Raw genomic sequence first — 15,822 nt, 5'->3', positions numbered from 1 at the left:
TGTAAATAACTGGGAAATATGTAAGGAAATGACCGTTCTTGCCATGTGCTGATTGGATTACAGATTGTCACAAACACTTTAGAAAAGAATCTGCCATTGCATGGCACATTTGAAATTTCTTATTTATCCTATGTGATAAGGCCCCCCTGGTGATGTAAACTGGTTCTCTTCCAAAATTAGTTTCAAATGTCCAGACTGGTAATGTCACATACACACTGAGAGGACATAAAAGGTGTTATTACTCATTCAATGAGACATTTTGGGGCGAGTAAGGCAGGCTTTCCAAAAATGACTTTAGGCAAGATATCTTGGAAAAGGCAAGATACTCACTTGGGATCTGAAGTGTTTAGGGGATGGAGTCAGGGTCAGGGTTTGAAGTTTCCATTAGCACCAAAGAAAAAGCCTCTCAGGATATGTCCATTCAAAAATAAGTTACCTTCCTATGTGCTTCTGCCAGCAGTGTGATTACAGTAGGCCCTCCATATTTTCAGGGTCTGGGTCTGCAAGTTCAACCAAGAGTAGATCAAAAATATTCAAAGCAGTTTTCCAGAGAGTTCCAAAAAGCAGATCATGAATATTCTATTAATATTCACTGGCAATTATTTACATAGCACTTGCATTACACTTACAACATTTTATATAGCACTTATATTGTATTAGGTATTAGAAGTATAAATGATTTAAAGTAAAGGGGATAATACGTGTAGGTTATATGTAAATACTATGCAATTTTATATAGGGAACCTGAGCATCCTGGGATTTTTGGATCCACAGAGGTTCTGGAAGCAATCCCCTGCAAGTACTAAGGGAGGACCATATATCTCTTTCAGCATTTACATGGTGTCTTACATTATTGAATGTGTATTATTCCCCCTTGAATAAAATCCTTGAGAAAAGGGACCACATTTTACTCATTTTTATAACCTCATTATACCTACTGTGCCTTGTAAATTTTTAATACATTCCAGCATAAATTTTTACTGATGGAACACCGCAAACTCCTTATCTAATATATATAATCAGACGCTAAAAAATGCATCGTTCTGTGTGGCATAGGACATTTGTCATCTTGGCCTTCTAATTTTATGATTTGGATTTTACATAAAAGAAAACAAAATGTGCTACTTCATTCAAAGTAGCACAGTATTTACAAAGAAGAACGCTGATTTGTTTCTGTCCTTGATCCTCAGTGTTTTTGATGACTGCATGCCAACAGATTAGGCTGTAATTGACTAAATAGAAGACATGGTCTCTAGTCTTAAATTATCTTGTCTATTATGAACAGTGTTCATAATAGTTCCATTTGCATTATTAAAGGATAAAAATACGTCACACATTTTCATAGTTCAGTCACCCCTCTGCTGATAAAAAGAGACATAAGACTTGAGAAAGTTTATTGGCTGGCTTCAGGGTGGTTCGGTTAGTGGCGTTTATAGCAAGAAACTGGAAGACTGGAGGTAGAACAGGTCAGGCCTATCTTTCCTGGTCCCTCCCTTCTTCATGACCTTGGATCTAGTGGTAGTGTCCCACCAAGTTTAAGTTCGCACAGAATGGTCCCTTTTCTTTATATTCGCTCAGTTGCTCGGTCATGTCCAGCTCTTTGTGGCTTCCTGGACTGTAGCCCACCAGGCTCCTCTATCCACAGGATTTTCCAGGCACGAATACTGGAGTGAGTTGCTGTTTCCTCCTCCAGGAGATCTTCCTGAAACAGGGATCCAACCTGCATCTCTTACATCTCCTGCGTTGTCCAGGGGATTTTTTACCACTGTGCCACCTGAGGATAGAAACACACTGTTTTCTTACTTATTATCTTAGCCCTAGAATTGGTAACAGATTCTTGTTACTGGATTCTGTATGCCATAACCTCCCTTACCTCCTTAATCCTGCTCACACCTATGGATTTTAGTGTCCATATGTCATTTTTACATATTTTTAGTATTATCATCTGTATAGGATAGATTAACACACAGGGCCCCATGTCATCTGAGACTCAGTTAATTTCAAATTATGTGTCTGAAGGCTCAAAGATATTATTCTTATGAAACCAGAATTGAAAGTTGCTGTATTAATGCTGCACAGTGTCTTTAAGTTTGTGTAAAATCAAAAGGATGACTTAGAAAAACTCTACATCTGGCTCTTTGTTTCTTGGTGGACACTGATAGTAAGAGGTTCCTATTGAAAGATGCTATTTTTAAAATGACAACATTTGGCTTTTAAAGTATATCCTACAGTTATGATAAAAGGAGGGGTGGGGAAGGTGAACATGGAGTTCATTCTTCCTAAAAGAACAGAAACCCTCAGGATGAGTATCAGTGCTGTGCTTTCTTACCTTCCAGGACCATATTATTTTCTCTTTGCTTTCATCTCTGCAGTTTATTTATATTTTGTTAGCAAAGTTATGGGCTTACAAAGGGGGTTGGAGGGGCTTTATTTTATCCATCATTTAATAATTTTGATTAGGAAAGTATTTTAATGTATGTTAGCTGCCATGCTTCTAAAAATAAAAAGTGTGACTTTTAGAGGGGCCTTTCTGGTCATTCAGACAGTAAAGAATATCCCGGCAATGCAGGAGACCCAGATTTGATCCTTGGGCTGGGATGATCCCCTGGAGAATGGAATGGCAACCCACTCCAGTATTCTTGCCTGGAGAAGTCCATGGGCAGAGCAGCCTGGTGGGCTACATACAGTCCATGGGGTCGCAGAGTTGGACACAACTAAGCAACTAACACACACACACACTTGATGATTAAAATTTTACCTGTATTTTTCCAGGAAAAGCACATAATGAATGCTCAAAAGTTAGGTTATATTATAATATTAATACCTGTATAGAATGTGCATGTAGCTAATCTCATAACCCATAGTAATTCCTAAATTCTTTGATGGATATCTGCCTCTTTGCCTATTTGTGATACTTCAGAAACTATAAGATAAAATACTCCTGATATTTCTGAACCTTTGTCCATTCTCTCTTGTAAATTTTGTAATCCCCAATAGGAACTGAATAACTTAAACAACTCTAAACAACTTTTGTAGCTATGATATTAAGATGAGAAAAAATGATATTTGGGGTTTCTCAAGCCAATACTTCTTGTTTGGACCTTCTCATTATGGAAGAAAATAAGTAGGGTTTCTAGACTTAGACATGTGTTGAAGAGATCGGGGGAATAATTACTATCACAACAGCTCACGCTGAAGCCCAGTTTCTAGGCCTGGATTCTCACAGTAAGCTACTAAGCTGTGGCTTGCTTGCTTGCTTGCTCAGTCACTTCAGGCATGTCCTACTCTTTGCGACCCCATGGACTGTAGCCCACCAGGCTCCTCTGTCCATCGGATTTTCCATGCATGAATACTGGAGTGAGTCACCATGCCCTCCTCACAGAAGTACAAAAACAATGAGTTAAGTCAAAGGGTGATATTTTTACCTCATCTTAAGTAAATAAGAGTGCCTGAATAGCTTTTTAAGATTTCTAATGCAATGCCACAGCATGTTTTTCTCTATGATTTAATAACTTTTTTTTCCAAGTTGACTGTTAATCACCTCTCTGATGCTTACTATTGAAAAAATTGTTATCCACATTGAATATTTTCTATTTTACTTTTCAATTTGGTTAATAAAATAAATTTATTCAGAATATTTGGTAAAAGAAGCAGTGATAACTTTGCCACCCATGATAACTTTTAAAAAGTTTAATAAAACTAAGCTTTTGGCCTGAGGCTCAATAATGGCAAATTTCCAGATAAAAGGCAAAATGTTTTCATTCTGAGAACATGGAAATAGAGATATAAAAGAAGATTCTTTTGTAGCTGTAACTACACCTGTCACTGCATATGACAGATATAATGAGTGTGGTTCCCTTGGGTTCCAGGGAAAATGAAATAGGAACCTCAGGAGATCTTATCATTTTCAAGAAACTTAAAAAACTGACAGGTACTTTTATTGGATGCATGTAATTTTGTATTGCTTCACTATGATTTTTTCATTCAGCATTGTTATCATTGCCATTTATTATAAATGCTTCAGAGCAATGTGTCCATTAGAAACATAATGTGAACTACAATATGAGCTAATATGGGTCATGTAAAAATTTTCAGTAAATTCCATGTTAAAAATTATAAGGAAATGGAGAAAATGAATTTTACTTAGGTAAAATGTAATTTTACATGTTATGTTAATTATTTGGCTGATATCAGCACAAATTGTTTCTTTCCATCTTTTGGGAGAGGAGTTGTTAAGAACATAGATTCCTGAATATTAACAAGAGGTGAGGAATAGATCTACTTTAAAAAGATAAAAAATAACCCTTTATGAGTTACACTCATAGTTGTTTCAGTGCCAATGGAAATATTAATATATACTTTCTACAAATAAATAAGCAAGCACCTAGAATAATATCTTGTGAAGATGCCCACTCAATTATCTTCAATATTTTATTTCCATAGAAAATGATGTTTTCTCTTCAGTAGTCAACTCAGTTGGCCTAAAAGAGGTTATGTGAACCATAGAGTCCATGTTCTTTAGAAATATATTGTGTTTCAAGCGTTTTTGAGTACAGCAATTTGAGGAAGCCTAAATACTGACTCCATTTGTATAACTTTCTCACATTATTTTCTTCACTATAATTTCAATTTCACTATAATTAAGGGATTTAAGAACTCAGGGCCTCCCATGTTGATTTTATGAGGAACATAAAATAGTGCTGTATTTGTTTAAATATGGATTTTGGTGTGTAAAACTGAAATAATCCCAAAATTTACTGCCCTTTGTCTAAATAATCTTGTAAAAAGGGAATGAATCACATCTTAATGAACATAAATAAAATTAACCAAAATTTTTATGCAGTCAATTTTTGTGTCCATCTCTTTTACAAAATTAGACATGGAAAGAGACTCATCATAATCTTAACCATTATCGATAATAAACTTGGCTTGAAATTAAGTCTTTTGAGAGTGTGTCAGAACAAACCATTCAAAGAGTAAAAGGAACTTTACCAATTAAAACAAGAAGTCTATGCAATCAATTAACCATTTAAAATTTTAAAATGAACTGCAAAGTTCCAATGTTTTGATAAACATAGTATAGACTGATTATTCTTGCCTTCTTTAAAAGTATTCCAAATCGAGAAAAGATGTGCCTTGGGAAACTATTAATTATTTGAGCCTTTATTTATTTTTACCTTTGAGAAGCTTCAGGGTGTTCAGCAAAGCAGGAAAAGAAAAATGGAGACTTTCAGGGAGAAATGTAAAGGTATGGTTTTGATTGAGTATATATTAGAATATTTGGAAAATACAATGCATTTATAATTTTAGAAGTGATTTTAAAAATTAGTATATCTGATTAAATGCATCTTAGAACAATTAATGTAGGAAGAATGCTTTTTAAAATGTCAAATAAACTAGTGAAAGTCCAAAAATCTGATGATATGTTTAAAATAAATGTCTCCAATGAAGTTTTTTAGAAGTGTTGTTGAAAAATGTACTTATCAAACTAAGAAGCTATAGTTAGGTATAGTAAAAATGGAGTACATTTTTAGGCCACAAACAAACATTTTCTTGAATTTAAAATATAATAGTCTCAACACATTCAATTTTCTTTCAAGAACTTATAAAAAATTAGTCTTGAGCTTTCCAATAAGTGTAATTTATATTGACTGAATAAAATAGTGTTTGGAAAAACTATCTGCTTAAATGACATTTGCCTATCTGAATTGGTTTGATTCAGTGTATCAGTGCTTACTTCTGCCTTTCATAATTTATAGTGAGAATTATATGATCATCATTCTAAACATTTTGGGGGCTTCCCAGATAGTGCGGTATAAAGAACATGCCTGCCAATGCAGGAGATGCAAGAGAGTGTGTTTGATCCCTGATTGTGAAATTCAACTGGAGTTGGAAATGGCAACCTGCTCTAGCACTCTTTCCTGGAGAATTCCATAGACAGAGGGGCCTGGCTGACTACAATTCATGGGGTCGCAAGGAGTCAGACAAGACTGAATGACTGACCACACACCCTGTTTGATTTTTATGTTATGTTATGAAGTATCAAAGAACTTTAAAATGTATTTATTCCTTTTATATATTTAAGATAAAGAATTATTACTTAGCATTTTTAGCTTATATGTTGGGATGGCACTTTATAAGATATATTTGTGTGATTAGATTTATATAAATAAGTTTATGTGATGATAATTACTCTGTTTGAATAAAACTGATTATTTTTGCTTGTTTTTAAAAGTTTTGCTGCTCCAAATGTCTCTTATTGTATTCTGGAATGTCTGTTCCTTTTCTTCCCTCCTGTGTCTTATGTCTGCCTTTACTTTGCTTTCACACAGTTCCTTCTACTAACTGAACCAAGTAATCAAGATTGCTGTAACAATGAAGAATATAGAACTTACTGTATTGGTTACCACTCCATTTGATAATAATTTATTAAAGCCTAGGAACAACAGACTGATTCCAAATAGGAAAAGGAGTCCGTCAAGGCTGTCTATTGTCACCCTGCTTATTTAACTTCTATGCAGAGTACATCATGAGAAACGCTGGGCTGGAAGAAGCACAAGCCGGAATCAAGATTGCCAGGAGAAATATCAATAACCTCAGATATGCAGATGACACCACCCTTATGGCAGAAAGTGAAGAGGAACTAAAAAGACTCTTGGTGAAAGTGAAAGTGGAGAGTGAAAAATTTGGCTTAAAGCTCAACATTCAGAAAACGAATATCATGGCATCTGGTCCCATCACTTCATGGGAAATAGATGGGGAAACAGTGGAAACAGTGTCAGACTTTATTTTTGGAGGCTCCCAAATCACTGCAGATGGTGATTGCAGCCATGAAATTAAAAGACGCTTACTCCTTGGAAGGAAAGTTATGACCAATCTAGATAGCATATTCAAAAGCAGAGACATTATTTTGCCAACAAACGTCCATATAGTCAAGGCTATAGTTTTTCCAGTGGTCATGTATGGATGTGAAAGTTGGACTGTGAAGAAAGCTAAGCACCAAAGAATTGATGCTTTTGAACTGTGATGTTGGAGAAGACTCTTGAGAGTCCCTTGGACTGCAAGGAGATCCAACCAATCCATTCTGAAGGAGATCAGCCCTGGGATTTCTTTGGAGGGAATGATGCTGAAGCTGAAATTCCAATACTTTGGCCACCTCATGCGAAGAGTTGACTCATTGGAAAAGACTCTGATTTTGGGAGGGATTGGGGGCAGGAGGAGAAGGGGACGACAGAAGATGAGATGGCTGGATAGCATCACTGACTCGATGGACGTGAGTCTGAGTGAACTCCAGGAGTTGGTGATGGACAGGGAGGCCTGGCGTGCTGCGATTCATGGGGTCGCAAAGAGTCAGACACGACTGAGCAACTGAACTGAACTGAACTGAGTTATTCCATTTTGGAACATGTAGGAGCATGGAATTAATGTCAGGGATTTGGGGTCCCCTGGTGTTCACAGGGGAGTTCTTTGATAGAAAGTGAGGCTTCTACTCTTTTATTCTGTAATATAAAGGCAAACTGCATAACTAAGAAAATATCTTTCTCTTTTGTGTCCCATGACAGGACAGGTCCTGACTGGATAGATTCTCTTCCCTTCCTACCTTATATTTTAGGTTGTAAAATGGCCTTTCTGGTTTCCAATTTGTTTCCAGTAGGAATTGCTTCACATATAGATATATTTTTGCTGTGTTCATGGTGGGAGGCGAGCTCTGCTTCCTGCTACTCCGTCATCCCCATTTCCCTCCCTGCACAGTGAGAATCTGGAAGTTAGGGGAGTAGATCTTAAAGGAATTGAGGAAGAGTTACAGAAGTATCTTAGAGAATATCTTCCTCCAAAATATTGATTTTTTAGATAATGCTATGTCATATGGTCTTCCCTGATAGCTCAGCTGGTAAAGAATCTACCTGCAATGCAGGAGACCCCAGTTGGGCTTCTAGATGGGGAAGTTCCCCTGGAGAAGGGAAAGGCTACCCACTCCAGCATTCACAGTAAAGAATCTGACTGCAATGAGGGAGAACTGGGTTTGATCCCTCCAGTATTCTCACTTGGACAATCCCCATGGTCTGGGGAGCCTTATACTTATTGAGCCTCAAGCCAAAAGCTTAGTTTTATTTAACTTTTTAAAAGTTATCATGAGTGGGAAAGTTATCACCGTTTCTTCTACCAAATATTCTGGATAAGTTTATTTTATTAACCAAACTTAAAATTAACATACAAAACATTCAATATGGGTTTTTGCAATAATAAGCAGAATATTTATATCAGAGATGTGATTGACAATCAACTCAGAAATATATTATTCAAAATATAGAGAGAAACATGGTGTGACTTTGCATTAGAAATCTTAAAAAGCTAATCAGGAACTCATATTTTAAAAATTAATTTATTTATTTTAATTGGAGGCTAATTACTTTACCATATTGTAGTGGTTTTTGCCATACATCAACACAAATCAGCCCAAGTTGTACACGTTTCCCCCATCTGGAACCACCTTCCCTCCTCCCTCCCCATCCCATCCCTCAGGGTTGTCCCAGTGCACTGGCCCTGAGCACCCTGTCTCATGCATTGAACTTGGACTGGTGATCTTTTTCACATATGGTAATATACATGTTTCAATGCTATTCTTTCAAATCATCCCACCTTCACCTTCTCCTACAGATTCCAAAAGTCTGTTCTTTTTGTCTCTTTTGCTGTCTCCCATATAAAGTCATCATCATCATCTTTCTAAATTCCCTAATATGTGTTAGTATACTGTATTGGTGTTTTTCTTTCTGGCTTACTTCACTCTGTATAATAGGCTCCAGTTTCATCCACCTCATTAGAACCGATTCAAGTCCATTCTTTTTAATGGCTGAGAAATATTCCATTGTGTTTATGCACTGCAGACTTCTTATCCATTCGTCTGCTGATGGACATCTAGGTTGCTTCCATGTCCTAGCTATTGTAAACAGTGACACGATGAACACTGGGGTACACGTGTCTCTTTCAGTTTTGGTTTCCTTGGTGTGTATGCCCAGTAGGATTGCTGGGTCATATGGCAGTTCTATTTCTTAAGGAATCTCCACACTGTTCTCCATAGTGGCTGTGCTAGTTTACATCCCCATCAACAGTGTAAGAGGGTTCCCTTTTCTCTGCACCCTCTCCAGCATTTATTGTTTGTAGACTTTTTGATAGCAGCCATTCTGACCTGCGTGAGATGGTACCTCATTGTGGTTTTGATTTTAATTTCTCACATAATGAATGATGTTGAGCATCTTTTATTGTGTTTGTTAGCCATCTGTATGTCTTCTTTGGAGAAAGTCTGTTTAGTCTTTTGGCCCATTTTTTTGATTGGGTCATTCATTTTTCTGGTATTGAGCTGCATGAGCTGCTTGTATATTTTTGAGATTAATTCTTTGTTAGTTGCTTCTTTTGATATTATTTTTTCCCATTCTGAAGGCTGTCTTTTCACCTTGTTTATAGTTTCCTTCTTTGTGCAAAAGTTTTTTGGTTTAATTAGGTCTCAAATGTTTATTTTTGCTTTTATTTCCATTACTCTGGGAGGTGGGTCATAGAGGATCCTGCTGTGATTTATATCAGAGATTGTTTTGCCTATGCTTTCTTCTAGGAGTTTTATAGTTTCTGGTCTTACATTTAGATAGTTAATCCATTTTGAGTTTATTTTTGTGTGTGGTGTTAGAAAGTGTTCTAGTTTCATTCTTTTACAAGTGGTTGACCACTTTTCCCAGCACCACTCGTTAAAGAGATTGTCTTTTCTCCATTGTATATTCTTGCCTCCTTTGTTAAAGATAAGGTGTCCATAGGTGCATGGATTTATCTCTGGGCTTTCTATTTTGTTCCATTGATCTATAGTTCTGTCTTTGTGCCAGTATCATACTGTCTTGATGACTGTGGCTTTGTAGTAGAGCCTGAAGTCAGGCAAGTTGATTCCTCCAATTCCATTCTTCTTTCTCAAGATTGCTTTGGCTATTTGAGGTTTTTTATATTTCCATACAAATTGTGAAATTATTTGTTCTAGCTCTGTGAAAAATATCATTGGTAGCTTGATAGGGGTTGCATTGAATTTATAGATTGCTTTGGGTAGTATACTCATTTTCACTATGTTGATACTTCTGATCCATGAACATGGTATATTTCTCCATCTATTTTTGATGTCATCTTTGATTTCTTTCATCAGTGTTTTATAATTTTCTATATATAGGTCTTTTTTTTTTCTTTAGGTAGATTTATTCCTAAGTATTTTTTTCTTTTCATTGCAGTGGTGAATGGAATTGTTTCCTTAATTTCTCTTTCTGTTTTCTCTTTGTTAGTGTATAGGAATGCAAGGGATTCCTGTGTGTTAATTTTATATCCTACAACTTTACTATATTCATTGATTAGCTCTAGTAATTTTTTAGTGGTGTCTTTAGGGTTTTCTATGTAGAGGATCATGTCATCTGCAAACAGTGGGAGTTTTACTTCTTCTTTTCCAATCTGGATTCCTTTTATTCTTTTTCTTCTCTGATTGCTATGGCTAAAACTTCCAACACTATGTTGAATAGTAGTGGTGAGAGTGGGCACCCTTGTCTTGTTCCTAACTTTAGGGGAAATGCTTTCAATTTTTCACTATAGAGGATAATGTGTGCTATGTGTTTATCATATATGACTTTTAATATGTTGAGGTATGTTCCTTCTACACCTGCTTTCTGGAGGTTTTTTTTTTTTTTTTTTTTGATCATAAATGGATATTTGCTTAAGGTCAGATAGAAAGATCACCCTTTGACTTAACTCATTATTTTTGTACTTCTGTGAGGTGGGCATGGTGACCCACTCCAGGACTCACACCTGGAAAATCCCATGGACAGAAAAGCCTGGCATGGTTTTTGTGATGATAGACACTGACAGCTATTTGTAAGCTACTACAGAAGTCCAGAGAAGAAAAATAAGGGTACTAATGCAAACATTGGATTTCAGATGAATAAGCAAGGTAAAATGAAGGGTTTAGGCAATATCCTGACAATATATATCACAATGTTATATAAAATGCATATTTTTGTCAATTCTTATTTAATATTCACCATATTAGGCAGGAAGAGGAGATGAGTAATCCATTGGAATGCCATAGGATCTGCTGTATTGGAACTCTTCCAAATATGAGAAAAATAGCTAATGTTGAAAACTAAAGCCAAATTATCCAGGATAATATTTGCCTCATTAGATAGTATCTACTTTTGGAGTCTGGTGAACTGTCTTTCTATATAACTTACATGTTCTAAATATCATCTTAAAATTACTATACTTTAAAAAATGAAAGTAATATATGTAATTTTTCTGTTGTCCCTTTTGTTTGATTGTTCTACTTTTACATTATTTTGCAAAAAGAATTAAGCATTAAGTGTGACAGAGATGGGGACCTTAATGTTCTCCCTCAAGTTAGGGAGAACAATGAGATCTTGTTGTATTTTTTTCCCTGAGAAATGATGCTCAGGGTTTTGGTGGAATCATTATTATATTATTATAATGTATTTATAATATAATATTATTATATTTCTTATTATATTGTTATATTTCTTATTACTTTCTTCAGCAAAGTTAAATAATTTGTTTCTCAGAAATATTTCCAAGTTTAAAAATCTATTTCTTATAGGGATTCAGGTAAACGCAGAAACTTAAGGTTATAAAGTAAATATCCAGCATCATAAAAATATATCAAAATTGCATAGTCTTAGTGGTTATTTTCTTCTGGGGAATAGCTCAAGTTTTCTGGCCAGTAGACACTATACTCTTCTGAAACATATGCACCTTAACCAAATTTGTAAACAGGCAGTTAATCGACTGGCCAATTACACCTATGGTCTTGTTAACACTTCTGACTAGTACTTGAAGTGCATGAAGACTCCCAAATGAAGTTAAAGAATTTCACCCTTTCTTAAGGAAAAGAAACAAGAGTGGCAAACTAATACAATTAAAAATAGAAATGAATATACTAACCAACTTGTAAGATTATAAAACTTATGTACATATGTAGCCATACTTCATAGCAGTTAATGTGTTTATGTTTAAGAATGGTGTATAATTATATTCAGTAAAAATATTATTTACTAAATACGAGACCTAGGAAAGGAGTTGAAAACACATAGGAATTAATTCAGTTCAATTCTTACCTAAGCAAGTAAAGAGGAAGGCATATAAATATCTAATTGTAATTCATTTTCATCATTGATCACTTTGTTTGTTTTGTAATCAAATACATGTTCATATACATCAGGGTTTTTAAAAGGTATGAAGTGATTTTTCTCTTCAGTGGCTTTGTAATCTAATAATAGAAACAGAACATATACATGCAGTATGTGAGGCCATGCTAAAGAATACCTTGATTAATTAGCAAAAAGTATTTGCAAGCAGTGAGGTCAAAATTGAGGCTGAAATAGGTTAATGCCTAAGCATTTCATGTGGACTGAAGGCATTGTTAGCCTGGTTGCAATGATGCACATAGATGGTGTGCGAACATACACAGTCCCTCAGTTTTGTCTGACTCTTTGCAACCCTATAGACTGTAGCCCACCAGGCTCCTCTGTCCCTGGGATTCTCCAGGCAAGAATACTAGAGTGAGTTGTCATTTCCTCCTCCTGGGAATCTTCCCAACCCAGGGATCAAACCCAGGTTTCTTGCAGTTTCTCATATGGCAGGTGGATTCTTTACCATTAAGCAACCTAGGAAGCCACACACAGATTGCGGCACTTAATAAATATAGAGAATATGCCCACATGCAGGTGAGGGCAGCAGGATGAAGAATCCATAACTATTGGTAGAATGAGTGACAATTAAGACAAAAATTCACTTCTTAAAAGGAATTTGTAAACTTAAAGATGGGGAGAGGGGTAGTTTCATCAAGATTGCACTGGAAATATACGGATGTCTAAAGGGTATCAGCTAGTGACTAACAAGCAGGGCCAGGTTTATACATCTGGTTGTCCTCTGAATTATTTCAGTGAGATCTGGCCAGTCCAATGTAGTTAGTCATCCCATGCAGATTGTCACTCTAGTCAGCTAATCACACTATCAATAGAATATCATACTCCTTCAAACTGATGTTCCTAATTTATGGAAGAGAGATAATTGATGCCTTAAGTACAATTTATTATAATTTCTTACAGTTTTGCACTTTGGAATTAGGCAGATGGTTCTCACTGGGAGTACTGCTTGAGGTGACAGTGAGACAGCTGGTGGGGATGTCAACTTCTGCTGCTGCTGCTACTGCTAAGTCGCTTCAGTCATGTCCGACTCTGTGTGACCCCACAGATGGCAGCCTCCCAGGCTCTCCCATCCCTGGGATTCTCCAGGCAAGAACACTGAAGTGGGTTCCATTTCCTTTTCCAATGCATGAAAGTGAAAAGTGAAAGTGAAGTCTTCTGAAGGCTTCATATCTTTGACATTTGAGCTGGGATGGCATCTCTTTTTCAACACGGCTTTTCAACGTGGCTGACTCCGACTCCTTAGTGTGTTGATCCCAGGGATTTGGACTTCTTTCATGGCAGCTGTCTTCATACAGAGCAGGCTCTCCAAGAGGCTCAGGTGGATGATGCTGCCTTGGAAATCTCAGAGTGGCAATTTACCAGTAATGGGCATCAAAATAGCATTTTAAAGATCTGTTAATTTTATGAGAACCTCAATGAGATTATTGCCATCAATATTGTGTATCTCTTATTGTAAACAGAAAAAGTTCCTTATTTCTCAATGTATTTTTTTTTCACAAGGAGAAATACTATAATTTATCCTGCTTTAAGTTAAGGCATAATTTTGGAGTTTCTAATTTCTCTTTCTGTTTTCATTTATTCAGGCAATAACTGGGTCAGTCATTTGCTTTAGTGGGTTTTTTCCTCCATGTGCTTTCTTCAGGGGAGGGCTAATAAATATAGAGTCAAAAGTGAAAATGGTTTTACAGGTGTGAACTAGAGATGAGACATTAGAGTAAGGTGTGAGTTGAAGGGAAGTCATGAGGAATAATCATTACTATATACCCAATATTTTAACTATTTTCCAATGAGTGGAATAAGATATAATGTAAATTTCATACTGCATTTTTGATAAATGAAAATACCACCACAATTTCCCAAACTCTCTTTCTTAACTGTTTTAAACTGAAATTATGATGTCTACAGAATTTAATTACTTGCATGGTCCAAGGACAGGCTTGTATTTAAAAACTTTATACTGTTTTGTAACCTTAATTTTTTGAATCAGAATATTAAAATGGAAAATTCTCAAAATATAATTTAGTGCCTTGTGTTATGTAGAGGAGGAGTAGTAGACTGGAAAAATGGCTACTCAACAATTGCTTGTACCAATAGTTAGAACCCGTAAATGTTACCCTATTTGGAAAAAAGTCTAAAATGTGACTTAGTTATGGATCTTGACACTGGAAATTATTCTGGGTTATCCATTTGGCCCCTAAATCTATCACAAGTGTCCTTATTAGAGAAAAGCAAATGAGCTTTGACACATCAACACAGAGAAGTGAAGGTTACATGAAGACAGGGGCATAGATAGGAATGATACAGGACTGTTGGCAGATACAACCAACTAGAGGGGGTAAGGAACAAAGTCTTCCTCCAGAGGCACACTGATTCCACACTTCTATCACCTGGAACTGTGAAAGAACATACTGCTTTTGTTTTACCCCATCAGGTTGGTTATTATTTGGTATAGCAGCTGCAGAATTATAAGATGAAAATAAGCTAATATGTGGAAGTGAAAATAGAAAATAAAGGAAATCTTTAAGATGCCTGGCTTTGGAAAAGTATTATGAGATGCTTCCTATTAATCCTTGCTAAAATTCTAAATCATAGTTTCTTATTTCTTTTGGTCTATCTATTCACCTTCCTACAATGGCCATTTATTTATCCGGCAAATATTTAACAAGAGTAGATGCAAGGCTAGATTATAAGGAATGCAAAGTGGTCATGGAGTTTATATTCTCCAAGAGCACATAAACATTTAGGTAACAATATATGAATTAATTATTGATTTCATTGGAATTATTTTAGTACTATGAAGAAATAGGCTTCCCAGGTGGCTCAGTGGGTTAAAGAATCTGCCTGCAATGGAGGAGGTGCAGGCAGATGTGAGTTTGATTCCTGGGTCGGGAAGATTCCCTGCAGGAGGGCATGGCAATCCACACCAATATTCTTGCCTGGAGAATCCCGTGGACAGAGGAGCCTGGTGGGCTACAGTCCATAGGATCACAATGAGTCAGACACAACTTAAGCGACTGAGCATGCATGCACTATGAAGAAATACAAGGTAGTATCAATAGAAAAGCTGTGTTTCAGATGGACAATAAAGGGACTCAACCATACGTATATAGGTATCCATTCTCCTCTAAATCCCTCTCCTATCCAGTCTGCCACATAGCATTGAGCAGAGTTCCTTGTGCTATCCAGTAGGTTCTTGTTGCTTATCCATTGTAAATATAGCAGTGTGTATGTATTGACCCCAAACTTCCTGTCTCTTGCATCCAATCCTTCTGCTCTGGCAACTGTAAGTTTGTTCTGTAAGCTTGTGTGTCTGTTTCTGTTTTGTAAATAAGTTCATTTGTATTACTTCTTTTTGGATCCCACATATAAGGTGTGTCACACACTATTTCTCCTTCTTGGTCTTACTTTATTCAGTGTGACAATCTCTAGGAACCTACATATTGCTACAAATGGCATTATTTCATTCTTTTTAATAGTAATATTCCATTGTATATATGTTCCACATCTTCTTTATCCATTCCTCTATCAGTGAACATTTAGGTTGTTTCCATGTCTTAGCTATTGTAAACGGTGCTGCAATGAACAC

Source organism: Oryx dammah, unplaced genomic scaffold, assembly GCF_014754425.2.
Source record: "Oryx dammah isolate SB20612 unplaced genomic scaffold, SCBI_Odam_1.1 HiC_scaffold_11081, whole genome shotgun sequence".
In the NCBI taxonomy this organism is placed as follows: Eukaryota; Metazoa; Chordata; class Mammalia; order Artiodactyla; family Bovidae; genus Oryx; species Oryx dammah.
The sequence above is the reverse complement of the archived record's forward strand: the minus strand, read 5'-3'. Positions refer to the sequence as shown.